This window comes from Hemitrygon akajei, unplaced genomic scaffold (assembly GCF_048418815.1).
Source record: "Hemitrygon akajei unplaced genomic scaffold, sHemAka1.3 Scf000069, whole genome shotgun sequence".
In the NCBI taxonomy this organism is placed as follows: domain Eukaryota; kingdom Metazoa; phylum Chordata; class Chondrichthyes; order Myliobatiformes; family Dasyatidae; genus Hemitrygon; species Hemitrygon akajei.
This window is the reverse complement of record NW_027331955.1, coordinates 2,135,031-2,151,268: the sequence shown is the minus strand read 5'-3', so window position 1 is coordinate 2,151,268 and position 16,238 is coordinate 2,135,031. Positions and strand designations below refer to the sequence as shown.

Here is a 16,238-nt window from a genome sequence, read left to right as displayed (position 1 = left end):
TCAAAGCGCCACAGAAAGTGTCCCATCCGGATACAAAACGCCTTCATAAGGCTACCGCTCTACCCTTGACTGCAAGGAACTGCAGAAAACTGTGGGCACCGCTGAGGACATGACAGAAACCAGACTCCCCTCCCTGGACTGTGACTGCACTTCCCATTGCATCAGTAAAGCAGGCAGCATCAAAGATCCTCATAACCCTCGCTATTCTCTCTTCTCAGCCGGGTCGGAGATTTAAAATAACATTGAAAACACAGAACACCAGGCTCCAGGAAACCTTCCAGGCTGCTGTTGTAAGCACGTTGAATGTTCCCCGGTGATAAGTTGGACTCTTGACCTCACAGTCTAACTCGATGTTCACTGTACACTTTCGAGAAGCCCAGATAACTGGAAAAGGCTTATTTGTTGCATTTAATGGGGATATAAAACCGGAACCATTGGCTGCGCTTCGGCAAGTCGGAACAGTGGCATGGATTCAACAAAAATAAACACAACGATGGCCACCCAAAACGAGAGTCCGTGAGAGATCTGGATCTCACTGCCTTGTCTGAACGGGTGAAAGATGGATCTACTCAGACAGATGGAGCAGTGTCCCGCAGGTGCGATTACTCGGTTTAACCTTCTCTGTCTGCAAGAACACAACAGGTGGAAGGGCCGCTTCCCGTGCCCTGGAATGATGTAAAACAATTGTAGACACCGGCTATCGATCCCGGTGAAGTTTGGACCCGACGCGGGGCCGTGTGAGGAAGGTAAAGTTCCCGGGATAAAGCACAATGGATGAGTGCGGTCTCGGTATCACCACCTCATCACGCTCCTAGGACCAGGGCAAGAGAGGCCGAGCGGCGGCTCATCTCAGTCGGTATGTTGTGAAGGTCCCACAACACAGACCGACCCCGGCAGGTTCTGTCCAGGAAGCGCAGAGAGGCCGCCAGATCGGGAAAGTTAACTGGATACATTACCTTACATCAGACGTCCACACTCGGGACCAACCTCAGTACTCACCGATGAGAACTTGTTTTCACGCCCGGACAGTGAACCCTCCCCCGGATTCCCGACTCTGGGGGTAATGATCGTCTCCTAATCCGGATCCTACAGACGATCCGCCGCCGCCGCCGACCCGCTTCAACACAGAACTGAAGGAAAGTCAGGACTGTAATTCATGTCATCAGAGCTGGGGGCGGAGCCTCGGAAACAAGGCAGATCTGCGGTAAAATGGGAGCGGGAAAAGGGCTCACGTGACTTACACATATATGTACGTCCATGAAATTTTGCATGATTTTGCAATTTTCGCCGTCAGCTGAGATTCTAACAATAAAACTTTCTTAAAAATGTGCGAATATATCACAGATCTTGTAGCTATGTATAGATTGTGACGAGATCTGAAAGATTATTCTAAAGTGGTCTGTTCCTTTAAACGAGAGAGAGAGGGAGCAAACAGCTTGTATGCTAAATCAGCAGCAGGGAGACAGAAAGTCTGTGAGTGGCCTTGGAAACTGAAAGGCGGAACTATGTGATGGACAGCTCGTGTTCAACACTTGGAGATATATACAAGGTCGTTGACTTTTTAATCAGACACACACCAGAGACACACAAGACACACCACAGGAGACACACACCAGAGACACACAAGACACACCACAGGAGACACACACCGGAGACACACAAGACACACCACAGGAGACACACACCGGAGACACACAAGACACACCACAGGAGACACACACCAGAGACACACAAGACACACCACAGGAGACACACGACCCCTGAGGCAAGGAGGACGCTGGTGAGCTTTGTGTGACCACGACAAGGGTGGGGTTTTTGCTCGCAGTGTGGACAGAGGGGTGACGGGTCGGGAGCTATCGGTGTGTTTAACCCTGGTCTGGGGTTGATAACTCCACCAACAGAAGACGGCATCCCCTTTTCTGTGGTCACAAGTTGGTGACTTTTTTGGTGAGTTTCGGAAACAAGGAGGGCGACGTGGAGGATCGGCATCGACATTCTCAGACACACACACACACACACACACACACACACACACACACACACACACACACACACACACACACACACACACACACACTCACACACACACACACACACACACACACACACACATATCTATACTCTGCTAACCTGTTAACTTTATCTCGTTTTATATTACTTTATTCAGTTAGTTACTAATAAGATAGAGTTTATAACGAAAGACACAGAATCCAGGTGTGTCCATTTCCGCTGGTTCTTTTTAACCCGTTACGGGGTACGTAACAAATTGGGGCCTCTTTCCGGGATATGAGTAAATTGGGCGCTCGTCCCGGATATGAACAAAAACCAGTGGGAGCCATTCTAAAATTTGTTCGGGGCTTGAATGACTTTTTGATTTGATTGGTGAACTTCCCTTTCGATTAGTGTGAGTGGATTATCAGCAGAAATGGAGTTTGAGGTTAATAGGTTTGTAGCAGAACCAACCCCGGAGGCGTTGGATGATGCTAAGAGGGATGTACTGTTGGGAATTGCTCGTCAGTTAAAGGTTAAGGTGACCACTCGCATGAAGAAGGCTCAGATACAGCTGCTAGTAGCACGGCATTATGTAGCCGGGGGGAAATTTGAAGAGGAGTTGTTGGAAATATTTGCTGAAGGTAAAGTACTTAATGAGGCTGAGGTTCACCTTCAGTTAGCAAAACTGAGGTATGAGTGTGAGTTGAATTTAAAACAGTTCGAGTCTGAAGAGGCAGAAAACAGAGACAGTTCAAGAGGATGGTGTGGGAGCGACATGTTCAAGCGTCAGGTGCGGGTAAGGAGCTGGAGGTACCTTTTAATATCAGCCAAGAAATTATGTTAGTATCACCATTTGATGAAGGTGAGATCGACCGGTATTTCCTACATTTCGAAAAGTGGCCCAGAGTCGGAAATGGCCGAGGGATGAGTGGGCTATCATGTTACAAAGTGTGTTGAAGGGGAAGGCTCAGCAGTCGTATTCTGCCCTGACCGTTGAACAGTCAAAGAATTATGATAAAGTGTAAGATTCAGTGCTTAAAGTCCATGAGTTGGTTCCGGAGGCTTATAGACAAAAGTTCAGAGATTTAGGGAAGTCCTGGAGACAAACCTACGTGGAGTTTGTCCATGAGAAACAGGTGTACCACAAGGGCTGGTATACTTCGGAAGAGGTAACTGAAGGCTTGGACAGCTTGAAAGAGCTGATAGTGATTGAAGACTTTAGGAAGTGTGTTCCCGATTATGTAAGGACATACCGAGATGAAAAGGATGCCGCTACCTTGCGGGAGTCTGCTGCGTTAGCAGTCGAGGTTGTTTTAACCCACAAGGTTGAGTTTACTCCGGATGGGAGTTTCCCACAGAGTAACTGGGAGGATCAGGGGAACCTGGAATTTGAAACTGGGACTGGTATTGAAAGCCTAGAAGAGGCAACTGTCCCGATTGCCTGTGTTCAGTTTGTCGAAGCACCTGTGAATTTCCAGGGTGTTGAACCTTGCGTTTTAATTCAGTTAAGGTCTGATGTGTCTGACTCGGTTGAAAAGGAACGCAGACATTTTGAGCCAGATGGACTTGGTTCGGTGAATAAAGGGTTAACCTTGGTGCCAGTGGAAATTGAGGATTCTCAGTCATTTGTGTTAGACGTTGTTCTAAAAGTTGGTGATGAGTTGAAAGTTGATGATGTGAATTTGATTAGAAATATGAAGAAAGGTGCTGTTTCTGGATTTTTGAATAAAGAACTTGGGAAGTTTGGACTGGTATCGCGACCTTTGACCCTGCTTGCAGGACAATGTCCTGTAAAAGTATGTGAAACTCTGTTGAATTTTGTTTTCGCAGTAGGCAGTAAACACCTTCAAGTTGTGGAGTTGTTTTTCACGATTGCAATGTGGAGAGAAAGGATTGTATTGGTTTTGAGAGACCACGTGACTGGGTTACTATGGAGACGAGTCAAGCTAAAAGTCGATAGAACAGAATGGATGGGTTGTTTGGGAATTTTAATAATGTAAACATTGTCTTCGTAAGCTTAGTAATGGTACTGGGTTTGGTAAATATTAGGTTGGCAGCTATCCAGGGTAAATTTATACAACAATACAGCTAACAAGCAAGCTTGTGTCTGACGACCCACGCACAGACTCTGATGTGAAACGCACATGCGCAGTGACGCGAAGCATGTCTAAAAAAAGCTGCTGACGCATTAGCAAAGACAGGGGTTTAATTTATGAGAATTTTTGAGAGTCTTTTCTGCCTTCCATGTTGCATCAGGATGTGGGTAGTAAGGACGGTAAGAAAGGTTTGTTCTTGTCCAGAGATGAATTTATAGCGGAACAAAGTCGAGATTCTGAAATTGCTGCGTTGAAGGAGACAGCTCTCACAGAAGAGGAAATTCAGACAGAGTCAGTAAGATATTATCTTAAGGATGGGTGTTAATGAAGAAGTGGAGATCACCTACTGTGCCTGCAAGTGAGGACTGGGCCATTGAACATCAGGGTGTGGTCCCGGAAGTTTACAGGGCTGAGATTTTAAACATGGCTGATAGTATGCCTTTAGGTGGACACTCTGGAGTGAGGAAGACAGTAAATAGAATTATAAAGGAATTCTACTGGCTTAAGGAAGGATGTTGTTAACTTTTGCAGGACTTGCCATACCTGTCAGGTTGCGGGAAAACCTAATCACGTGATCCCAGCGTCACCACTTAGACCAATACCTGCTTTTGGTGAACCTTTTTCCGGGATCATAGTGGATTGTGTTGGCCCATTGCCACGGACAGCAGCTGGTTATGAGTGTGTGTTAACCATCATATGTGCAATATCTAGGTTCCATGAAGCGGTGCCTCTCAGGAACATCAAGGCCAAGACTAGTAAAAGCACTTATCAAATTTTTCATAATGGTATGTCTACCAAAATAAATCCAATCTGAAGTAACTTTACTTCGAAAACATTCCAGGGGACAGTTAACGAATTGAGAGCTAAGCACATTGTGTCACCTTTGACCCTACTCAGAGAGCAATAGTCAGATCAGAATGTGAGTATGAGCATGCTTAGAATTCAGAGGCAGATGTAACACGGCTTGTGACCTTGTGAAGCAGAATTCACAGCACTCTCAGATAAACATGAAACAGGGGTATGACAGAAGAGCGAGGGAGCGGAGACATCGTGCTGGAGAAAGGGTCCTGATGCTGTTCCCTCTCCTTACCAACCCCCTTCAAGCGAGATTTAGTGAACAATATGAAATAATTTAGAAAGTTGATTCTTTAAATTATGTTATTAGGACTCCTGAGCGGTGAAAGGCTACCCAGCTCGTCCACATAAATATGATCAAACGTTATCATGACCCCGACCCTGCACCAGTGAGTACTGTTATGACAACGGAGGAGATTGTGGTGTCTGGTACTGGGATACCAGAGTTCCCTGTAGTTTCCACAAGACTCAGCAATTCTGATGTTTTGAAGTATCTTGATGGAAAGACACAACATTTGCAGTCAAAGCAACGAAAACAACTGAAGAGTTTAATTAACAAGTATAAAGATTTATTCCCTGACATTCCAAGGCCGTGTACGGCTGCGGTGCATGACGTAATTGTAGATGAATTTGATCCCTTTAAGCAGCACCCTTACACAATGAGCCAAGACAAAAATATAATGGTTGAACAAGAAACTGAATGCATGCTAACAGCCGGCATAATTAGGCCATCCACTTCAGACTGGGCGTCACCGTGCGTGATTGTCCCTACGTCGGATGGGAGTATGAAATTCTGTACTGATTACAGAAAAGATAATGCAGTAACTAAGTCAGATGCTTATTCCATTCCAAGAGTGGATGACTGTATTAACAGAGTGGGGAAAGCTAAATACCTTACAAAGTTTGATATGTTGAAAGGTTACAGGTGTGTTCCTTTAACAGAAAGAGCTAAAGAAATATCTGTATTTGTGACCACATCTGGATTATATGAGTACAATGTTTTACCCTTTGGGATGGAAAATGCTCCAGGGACGTTCCAAAGGATGATGAATTCAGTGATTTAGGGTTTAGAGAATACAGGGGCTTATACTGATGACTTGGTTGCATGGATTAACACCAGGGAGGATTATATACCAGCCGTAGAGAAACTGTTTGAAAGGCTGCCCAAGGCAAATCTCTCTGTAAAACTTGCTAAAAGTGAATTTGGTCACGCCACTGTCACGTATCTTGGCTATGTAGTAGACCAGAGCCAACTGGCACCTGGTCAGGCTATTGCTGAATTTCGCGTTCCGACGGGCAAGAAAGTGTTACGAAGGTTGTTGGGAATGGTTGGGTATTACCGTAAGTTTTGTAAGAACTTCGCAGACATCGCTCCCCCCCTAACTAAACTCTTAGGGAAGAGTGAAAGGTTTGTGTGGACTGACCTTTGCCAGGAGACATTTGACCGCCTGAAAACCATTCTGTGTTATCACCCTGTGCTCAAAGCACCTGATTTCAATAAACCGTTTCCAATCGCGGTAGACGCTCGTGGTGAAGCTGCTGGGGCGGTATTGTTGCAAAAGGATGATGATGTAATTGAACATCCAGTAGCTTATTTCTCAAAGAAATTTAATGTGCATCAGAAGAATTACGCCGCCGTTGAAAAAGCGCTGCTATCATTGAAATACTTCGATGTCTACATATGCCCTGCGCAGCAACCACTTGTGATTTACACTGACCATAATCTGTTAGTGTTTCTGGATAAAATGAATGATAAGAATAGAAGGTTGCTTAACTGGAGTCTGATCTTGTAACAGTATGATATGGAAATAAAACACGTGATAGGTACTGACAATATTGTAGCAGATTGTTTGTCTAGATGTTAAGTTTAAGTTTGTAATGCTTTACTATGTTACCTGATAATTACACATGTATTGCTTTGAGCTATATAATCGTTAGTTAAGACAATGATTTTGCTATTTCATCAATTTTGTTTTCTAAAAGGAGAGAGGTGTGACGAGATTTGAATGATTATTCTAAAGTAGACTGTTCCTTTAACAAGAAAGAGAGGTAGCGAACAGTTTGAGTGCTAATTCAGCAGAGATAGAGAGAAAGTCTGTGAGTTGTCCTGGAAACTGAAAGACGTTGCTATACGATGGACAGCTCGTGTTCAGCACTTGGAGATATATGCAGGGTCAGTCGACTTTTTAATCAGACACACGAGACACACAGGATACTCAATACGCCAGAGGAAACGAGGACACTGGTGAGTTTTGTGTGCCCACGACGAGGGTGGGGTTTTTGCTCACAGTGTGGACAAAGGAGTGACCGGTGGAGAGCTATCGGTGTGTTTATCCCTGGCCTGGGCTGATAGCGTTACCGTAGAAATGGTCCCTTTCTGTGGACACACGTTTGTGACTAAGTAAGTTTCGGGAACAGGAGGACGACGTGAAGGATCGGCATCGGCATTGGAAGGCAAACCAACACTATTTCTCTTTCTCCAACTCTACTCAAACCAAATTCCAGAACTGAACTGATTACTTACCATCCCACCGTGCGACTGTGTCACCTAATCACCTGAGCTGGGGAAGCTTATTTACACACCTATATACTCTGCTAACCTGTTTACCTTATCTTGTTTTATATAACTTTATTCACGTAGTTACAGATAAAATAGAGTTCATAACGGTAGACTCAGACTCCAGGTGTGTCCATTTTGCTGGTTATTTAACCTGTTACGGGGTAAGTCACAACTCCATTCCTCCCTGTCACATTGATCCCCCTCTCCACCCCATCTCGCGATCTGCTTCTCTAACCCGCCTTCGCGACGACCCTCCCTTCCTCTCCCGCCTTCCCTATGCATGATGCCCTTTCTCCCCTTCTCCGACCTAACCCTCACTGCCTCTGCGACCCTCCACTGAAATCGACTTCCTGCCCTCTGTGGCGCCCCTGTCCTTCCCGATCGGGACCGTGCCTGCCTGCCGGCGAGAGGTGGAGTGCCCCGGGGTGGGGGAGGTGGGGAGTTTGGACGCGGATGGGATACAGCCAGCCCTCTTTCCAGTCTGCAGTCCTGTCCCAGGCGGTAAGGGTGCTGAAGGCGCGGGAACATCCCCAGTGTGTATACCGAGGGTCCTCGCTTGCGAAGTGTTTCGGGTCGATAGGTCGTGAGGCCGAAGAAACTGTAGAAAGATGAGGGAAGAATGGAGATTTACCTCACTCCGTGATCCACGGGGGAGAGCCTGTCCGGTGGGTGGGTGATCAGAAGTCAGGGCACTCGTGTGTTTGGCGGTGCCCCTGGGCTCGGGGATTCCGTAGCCTGGAGGTCAAAGGAAGGCTGGAGTGAAAGCATGAGAATACAGGGCTGGGCCGTTAGGGGGAGCTACTGGATGGAGGGATGGGGCTGGGGAGCTCGATTTGTCATTTTAGCTATTTATGGAACAACACAAAAATTGATAAATACAGTAAAATTCGTTTTTTAGTGTGCTTCACTCTGTACTAGCACCCACCTTTTGTAAACGGGGACACACACTAATCCCAGAGACCTGTGCTAGTACCAAAGTAATGCCACCATCCCGCAATGTCTCCCAGCCTCGTGTCACCCCAAACTAACCCCACTGCCCCGTTGTCCCAGCTTATTCCCCATAGCCCTGTGCCAGTCCTTAAACTAATCCCGCTGCCCTGCTCTCTCTCCACACCATCGTGTCAGTTCCCAAACGAATCCCGTTACCCCGATCTCTCCCCACAAACCTATGTCAGACCCCGAACTAACCACACTGCCCTTCTCTCTCCTCACACCCGCGTGTCAGTCACCAAATGAATCACGTCACGGGATCTCTCCCTACGAACCTATGTCAGTCCCCGAACTAACCACACTGCCCACTCCCAACAGGCCCGAAGTTTCCAAATTAATGAATTGGCTAAATGGAATTATGATGTTTTAGGCTGGAATCTCAGAGCTGAAACTGGGAACGGATGCACCCTGGAAAATGCACAACGGAAATGAGAAGTTATTTTAGACAGCACTTGCTTAGGGTTCTGGATAGATGAAGGAGCCATGTTTGACAGAGATGTGGATCATCAGGTCAAGAGAAAGAAAGAAGCTGACCAGGTTTAGAAAGCTAGGATCGGACACGGCTGTAGAGTTACAAGGCAGCCAGGGACGAGCTGAAGAATAGAATGAGGAGAACTTGAAACTTCTACAGAAGGCCTACAGCGGGATTAATGAAAACCCCGCGACATTCTAGATGTGTGTGAAGAAGAGGATGAATAGAGTGAGAGTAGGACCGGTCAGGGATAGAGATGAAACACACGGCTGGAGCCGGTGGAGGTGGGACAGATCCTTCATGAGGACTTCACTTCAATTTTCACCAGTGAGAGATCCTGGCGTTTGTGAGGAAGCGTCAAACGGGCTTATGTGCGACAACAGGACGAGGTTAGAAAACAGGATGTACAGGAACGATTGAAAAACATTCGGATCGATAAGTTATCTTATGAAGTTGCGAGAAACCCCAGGTTACGTTGGGAAGCGGAGGAAGAGATTGCTGCGCCCTTGGCGATTACCTTTGCGTTATCACTGCCGTACATGCAGTATCAGCGGATTGGAAATGGAAATATTATCCCTTTGCTCAGGAAAGGGAGTAAGGATGTCCTTGTAAGTTATAGCCCAGTGAATTCTACTTCAGTGATGGGCAGATTATTGGAGAACATTCTTAGAAACCGAATTTCCAAGGTTTGGGAGACCCTGATTTGGGAGAGTCAGAATGGTTTTGGGAGAGGTAGGTCATGCCTCACGTGCCCGGTTCAGTTCTGTGAGGATGTGACTAAGCACATTGGTAAAGGTAGAGAAGTTGATCTGGTATAAATAGATTTTAATAAGGCATTTGATACGGTTAACTATGGTAGGACCGTTCATAGCGGCAGAAGGCTTGGCATCCAGGGAGAGTTGGCTGGTGGATTCAGGACTGACGCCCACAGAAGGCAGAGGATAATTCTGGATGGAGCGTTTTCTCGATGGATGGTGACCAGTGGTGTCCTGCAGTGATCAGTTAGAGAACCTGGCATTTGTGTTTTCATGAATGATTTGGATGAGGAGGTGGAAGGGTGGATTATTGTATTTGCAATGATGTGGAGGTTGGTGCAGTTATGGACAGTGTAGAAGGTTGTCACAGATTACAACAGGACAGTGACAGGACGCAGAGCAGCGCTGAGAAGTTATAGATGGAGTTCAACCCGGAACGTTACGCAGTGATTCTCTTTGGGAGAATGAATTTGAAGGAAGAGGTATTACTTGCTCGAGTCAACCGAGTAACGCACATTAGTACGAGTTCCACAATGGAAACAGAGTGGTGAGACTCTCTCCAATAAGCCGAGGTCCGCTCATCGGTACGAGAACCACAATCGGCACGGAGCGGTGCACTGCAGGAGCAGAAGGAAGTGTGATTGACAGGTGAGCTTGACCACATCCGTTGTTCTGCACATACTTATACTACGGATAGTCTTATAAAACAGGTTGAGTGAAAACTTGGCCTTTTCCCCTTGGAGCGACGGAGGATGAGAGGTGACCTGATAGAGGTGTGTTAGATGATCAGAGGCATTAATCGTGTGGATAGTCAGAGGCTTTTCCCAGGGTTGAAATGGCTGCCACAAGAGGATACAGGATTAAGGTGCTGGGGTGTAGGTACAGATGAAACGTCAGGGGTAAATTTTCTACGCAGACGGTGGTGAGTGCGTAGAATGGGCTGCCAACAACGGTGGTGGAGGTGGATACGATAGGGTCTTTTAAGAGACTTTTGGATAAGTACATGGAGCGTAGAAAAATAGAGGGCTATGACTAACCCTAGTAATTTCTAAGGTAGGGACATGTTCGGCACAACTTTATGGGCCGAAGAGCCTATGGTGTGCTGTAGGTTTTCTACGTTGCTCTGTTTGTCTGAAAGACAATATACCTGAAAGCAAATCAGGAGAAAGACAGACAACTTCGTGGCAAATAGTAGTCTGAAAACCTGCGGAATGGTCACAGATTTTACTTGTTACTTTTGTTCAAACATAGAATGCATGGCGAATTACTGGTAGAATTGCGGCTGGTTTGAGCATATCTTTAAAGTTAAATAGACTGCATCGCAGGTCACGTGCATGGGGTGGTCAAGTCATTCACTGGAAGAGGTCAGGTTTCTTCAAAACGGCCCATGTGTGCGCTGGAAACGGCCCAGTTGTCCTTCAAACTGCCCACAACCCTCGCTAATGTCCCAGGACACGCTCCCTTTTTGATCACAGGTCTCTGGAATATCTTTTAAATTGTTAGAGGAATATAAGTGCAGTGTTATTGTAATACATGTCAGCTGTCATTGTCTATTCCATCACACACACCGCCCGGAATGACTGAAACGAACGAAAGAAAAGAATGAATGAATATTCCCCTTTAATAAAGAAGTGTTCTCCATTTCACCCGCAAGAACAAACTCCTTCCCTCAATTTCAGAAGAGAATGTGCTCCGTCAAATGTTACAAAATAAATCGACTTCAAGATGAATGCCAACTTTAAAAGCAACGCAGATATATTAAAAAAATATCCAATTTTAATAGCTGAAGCCAGGTATCATGGAAAATTCACATCATATTTTGTTTTAAAGTAAATAGATTGCAATATCCCTTGAGGAGTCATATTAATGACACGGGGACAGTGAGTTAAAATAGCTTAACGTAATTGTTTGTGCAGTTGGTTGTCACTAATGTCCCCGACGTGATATCCATGCTAATTGCCTCAGTGGAATTGCTCTCTCCTCAATAAAAGTCTGCTAAACCGATCACCAGTCCATCCGAGCAGCTGAAACGCTCCGTACAACTGAACGCTGCTTCTGACGGAATATGGGATATGCGGCGATTTATTACATCGCGGCCATTTTCTACCCCACACTTGCCGCGGTTGGTGTCCCCGGTAAGATGCCGGAGCTGGTTACTTTATGTATGGTGCCGTCGTTACTCTGCTGCGGTAACCGTTTCAGCAATGGAGGATTCAGGCAACTAATGGTTTTATTTCCATTTTCCGTATTTCGATTGCAGTGTTTTCTTCTCTTTTTTTGACAATTATGTTGGTGCCGATATTGTCAATTTTTCATAATTTCACCTCGCTTGGCTTTCTGAAGTGATGCTGGTCTCTGGTTTTCTAGGTCCGAGTCTCTATTAGTGCAGACACTTCGATCTTATAACAACGTGGCAGCTTATTTAAATGACGGTCACGTAGGTCTGTTCTTCTGTAAGTCTGTAAATGAGAACTCGTGCTTTATATCACCATGCTGTCACTTTGTCACCGCTACAAATAATCCCGTCATGTTGTTTCACCTCTCATAATGGGAATGGTGTTGTTTACAGGAGCGATCGACTGCTCACCCGTACGTGAGTCGTGGAACTCGGATGCCTCGCTCTAAACTGTGGGAATGTCGCCAATCCACTGACACTCACATCCGTCATTGTCCTCCAGCCGGAGTGCAGCGACCGAGACCGCACACACTGGATTTCCGCTTTCCACTTCCAAACAGACCATACCCTGCATAGCATCGGTAGAAAGGGGGCATTCAGGGAACTGACCATATTTCTATTTTGTTTCCAAATTTCTTGCAGTTAATTTAACGGCGATTGTGATTCTATCTCGGGGAAAATGCGGACTCTCCAAATGCATCACCCGTTACCTGGTTGGAATGGCAACAGCGGATCTGATGGTGGTTATCGTTTTTGCTTTAGTGGAACAGACCAACAATATCTACATTTATTCCAGATCTCTGCTCATCACTCCTGTGTGTGCTCTGACACTTGTATTTCGGGTTGTCACGGCGGATTGTTCTGTTTGGTTCACGGTCAGTTTTACCTTCGATCGCTTCATCGCAATATGTTGCCGAAAGCTGGGGGAGCGATACTGCACCGAGAGAACAGCAACGGTTGTTATCATGACCGTGGTTATAGTGAGCTGCGGGAGATGTGCCCCGTTATACTTTGCCCTTGAACCTTACGTCATCATTGATAACACGCGGTGGCGTTGCGCCCTCACACATGAGTATGCTACTTCACCTGTGTGGAGAGGATACCAATTACTGCACAGCATTTTAACACCATTGCTACCAATCGGATTAATCCTGGTGTTTAACGGGTTAACAGTAAGACATATCGTTGTGGCAAATAGAGTCCGCAGAAGGCTTCGGCACAGCAGCGACAATCAGAAAGATGCCGAGGTGGAAAAACGCAGAAAGTCGATGATTTTGCTGTTCTCTATATCAGCTAATTTCATATTATTTTGGATGCCCAATGTAGACTATTCCCTGAAATGGCAAGCGCACAACTATTTTTACCAGGACAGATATTTGAGTTCCCCGGTATATATCCTACAGCAATTTGGGTCCATGTTGCAAATGCTCAGCGTGTGCACCAATACTTGTATCTATACACTGACACAGAGGAAATTCAGAGAAGAGCTGAGGAATGGAATGAAGTATGTGTTTACATGAAATGGCCATCTGTGTAGATAACGCCCGCGTCTAATGACAATTCAGCGGAGTTTTCAAATAAAGCCGTTTTACAATGAGTAGGTTTGGCAAATAAGTCATTAACTCAAGCAATCATATGCCTGATCATCCGGAAATTGCAGACTTGGCAGAAGATTGCTGACTTCATACAGTTCAGGTCGGTAGCAATACAAACGTTCAATGCTGCTGGCGTGATTGTTACACTGGTTGAAGTATGTTCCAAACTATCACAGACACTCGCCTGCCACAAGGGCAGGGATGGCTTCAGGGCTTTCCGTGTTTTAGATGTTTCAAAATGGACAGGGTCAGGTAACAGAGTGTAAAGGGAGTCTGATGGGAAACCAGGGATAGTATCGCAGCTGCAGAAAGGGGGTCAACGTGGAGCGTTCGTTTGTTAATAGAATGAGAGACGAACACAGAAACACGAAGGGAGTGAACACCCCATCCGGAGTATTCTATACAACCGCCCACCAGATTAACAAAAAAAAAAAGCAACGGGAACAGTGAGGAACCGATCGGGAAGCGGATCTTTGACATGTGCCATGTTCTTCTTTGGCACCTTCCCAGGTTAATATGTTTAGATATGGCATAATTCCTCAGTTGTGTGCAGGAAGGATTCGTGTCACTATAAGAAGAAACGCGGACTAGCGAACAGTCCAGACCGGATCTAATATTAGAAAAGGAAATGGGTCAGGTGACCGATCTTTCCGCGGGTCAGCATTTCAGAACGACAGGGCAGAACTCCCCGGCATTTAACTTGCACAGGGGTAGGACCAGGGAGCATGGAATTTGGGGGTCTGCGATGTATGGTGCTACCTGGCGGGAACTTGGGAACGTACATTGGGAAATGATGTACTCAGGGACATGCACCACAGATTTGTGGAGATTGTTTAGGGAGCACTGACATGAGGTTCATTAAGGGCTTGTCTCATTGATGCAGGGAATGGATGATAGCGTAAAGTAACTCAGGCTGACAACAAAGTTGGAAGAGCTCGCCAAGAGGAAGAAAGAAAGATAGTTAAGGTTTAGGAAGAAAAGATCGGGTAGGGTTATGGCGAGTCACAATGCAGACAGGAAAGAATTTAACAATGGACTTAGAAGAGGTAGAAGGGGACTTGAGAACCCTTGGCGAGTTGCACCGTGAAGAACAGAAGGATGACTGGAGAGAGTGTGAGCAGATCAGAGGAAAACGTGTCTGGAGTCAAGGAGGCGGTGAAGCTCCTCACCGAATACATTCATGAATGTGAACACAGCGTAAAAAGGCAGATATGGTCGACCATGCCAAGGCTCAGAAAAAAATGCGCTGGAAGTTTGGAAAACATGATGATAGATGATTCCCTGATACCGTGCAGGTAATTTTGGAAGGTGAGCGAAGATATTGCTGCACTTTTGGACAAGATATTTGTGTCTTCGCTGGCCATGGAAGCAGAACTAGAAGCTCCGGGGACGACAAATGTAATCCCTCTGTTGACGAAAGATAATAGGTACACTCTTTCGAATTAGAGACCATTGAATATTATGTCAGTACTGGTAAACTATTGGAGAAGACTATTATGGAGGGAATTTATGGGCATTTGGAGAAACGTAGTCCAGCTACGGAGAGTCAACATGGCTTCTTGAGGGGCATATTGCCCTTCATGAACCAGACTGAATTATTTGTAACAGTGAAAAATAAACAGATGAATCAGAACAGTCGATGTGGATGTATTAATTTTGATAAGCGTTTGATCCGTTCCCAATAGTAGAATCATTCAGGAAGTCAGGAGGCATAGGATCTAGAGAAACCTGGCTGCGTTGATTCCGAATTGGTTGATGTAGTAGATAGAGTGACTTACGGCTGGAAGACAGCGGGCACCCTTGTTCCGCAAGGAGGGGCGAAATTTTGGTACAATTTATAACTCTATTTAGACTCTGTAGTTATGGAGTGAAATAATCGATTCAATCTGACCACCCAGCGGCAGCTGGATAATTTATGGAATTAGGGCTGACGACGTAAGCAAATCACTAAAGTATTGACTGCACCGCCACGTTGTCTAATCTGACCTGTAATTTACATATTACAGGGCAAATGCTACAATGACTTCAACACGTTTTCCAATGGAACCCTACAACTTGAAAATGCCAATTCCAAATTCCTAATTCAAGTGCACACCATTTTATCCTAATGCCAATTGACCTCTGAATCGTGGTTTTATCGTATAACCATATAAATATATAACAATTACAGCACGGAAACAGACCATCTCTGTCCGTCTATTCCATGCCGAACGCTTACTCTCACCTAATCGCACCGACCTGCACTCAGTCCATAACTCTCCATTCCTTTCCTGTCGATATACCTATCCAATTTTACTTTAAATGACAATATCGAACCTGCCTCTACCACTTCTACTGGAAGCTCGTTCCACACAGCTACCAATCTCTCAGTAAAAAGATCCCCCTCGTGTCACCCTTAAACTTTTGCCCCCTAACTCTCAACTCATGTCCTCTTGTTTGAATCTTCCCTACTCCCAATGGAAAAAAAAAACCTATCCACGTCAGCTCTATCTGTCCTCCTCATAATTTTAAATACCTCTATCAAGTTCCCACTCAAACTTCTACGCTCCAAAGAATAAAGACCTAACTTGTTCAATCTTTCTCTGTACCTTAGGTGCTGAAACGAAGGTAACATTATAGTAAATCTCCTCTGTACCCTCTCTATTTTGTTGACATCTTTCCTATAATTCCAGAACTGTACGCAATGCTCCAAATGTGGCCTTACCAATGCCTTGTGCAATTTTAAAATTACATCCCAACTCCTATAC

At 45.5% G+C, this 16,238-nt stretch overlaps 1 protein-coding gene across 1 annotated transcript in view; it reads right to left on the bottom strand.

Moving 5' to 3' along the window:
• The window catches only part of LOC140722110 (NACHT, LRR and PYD domains-containing protein 3-like), a 61,469-nt gene extending 60,323 nt beyond the window's left edge, over window positions 1–1,146 (bottom strand). The window contains exon 1 of the mRNA XM_073036906.1: window positions 1,000–1,146. The gene's annotated coding sequence lies outside the window, so the exon portion shown is untranslated. The remainder of the gene's footprint in view (window positions 1–999) is intronic.
• Window positions 1,147–16,238: the final 15,092 nt, after the last annotated feature.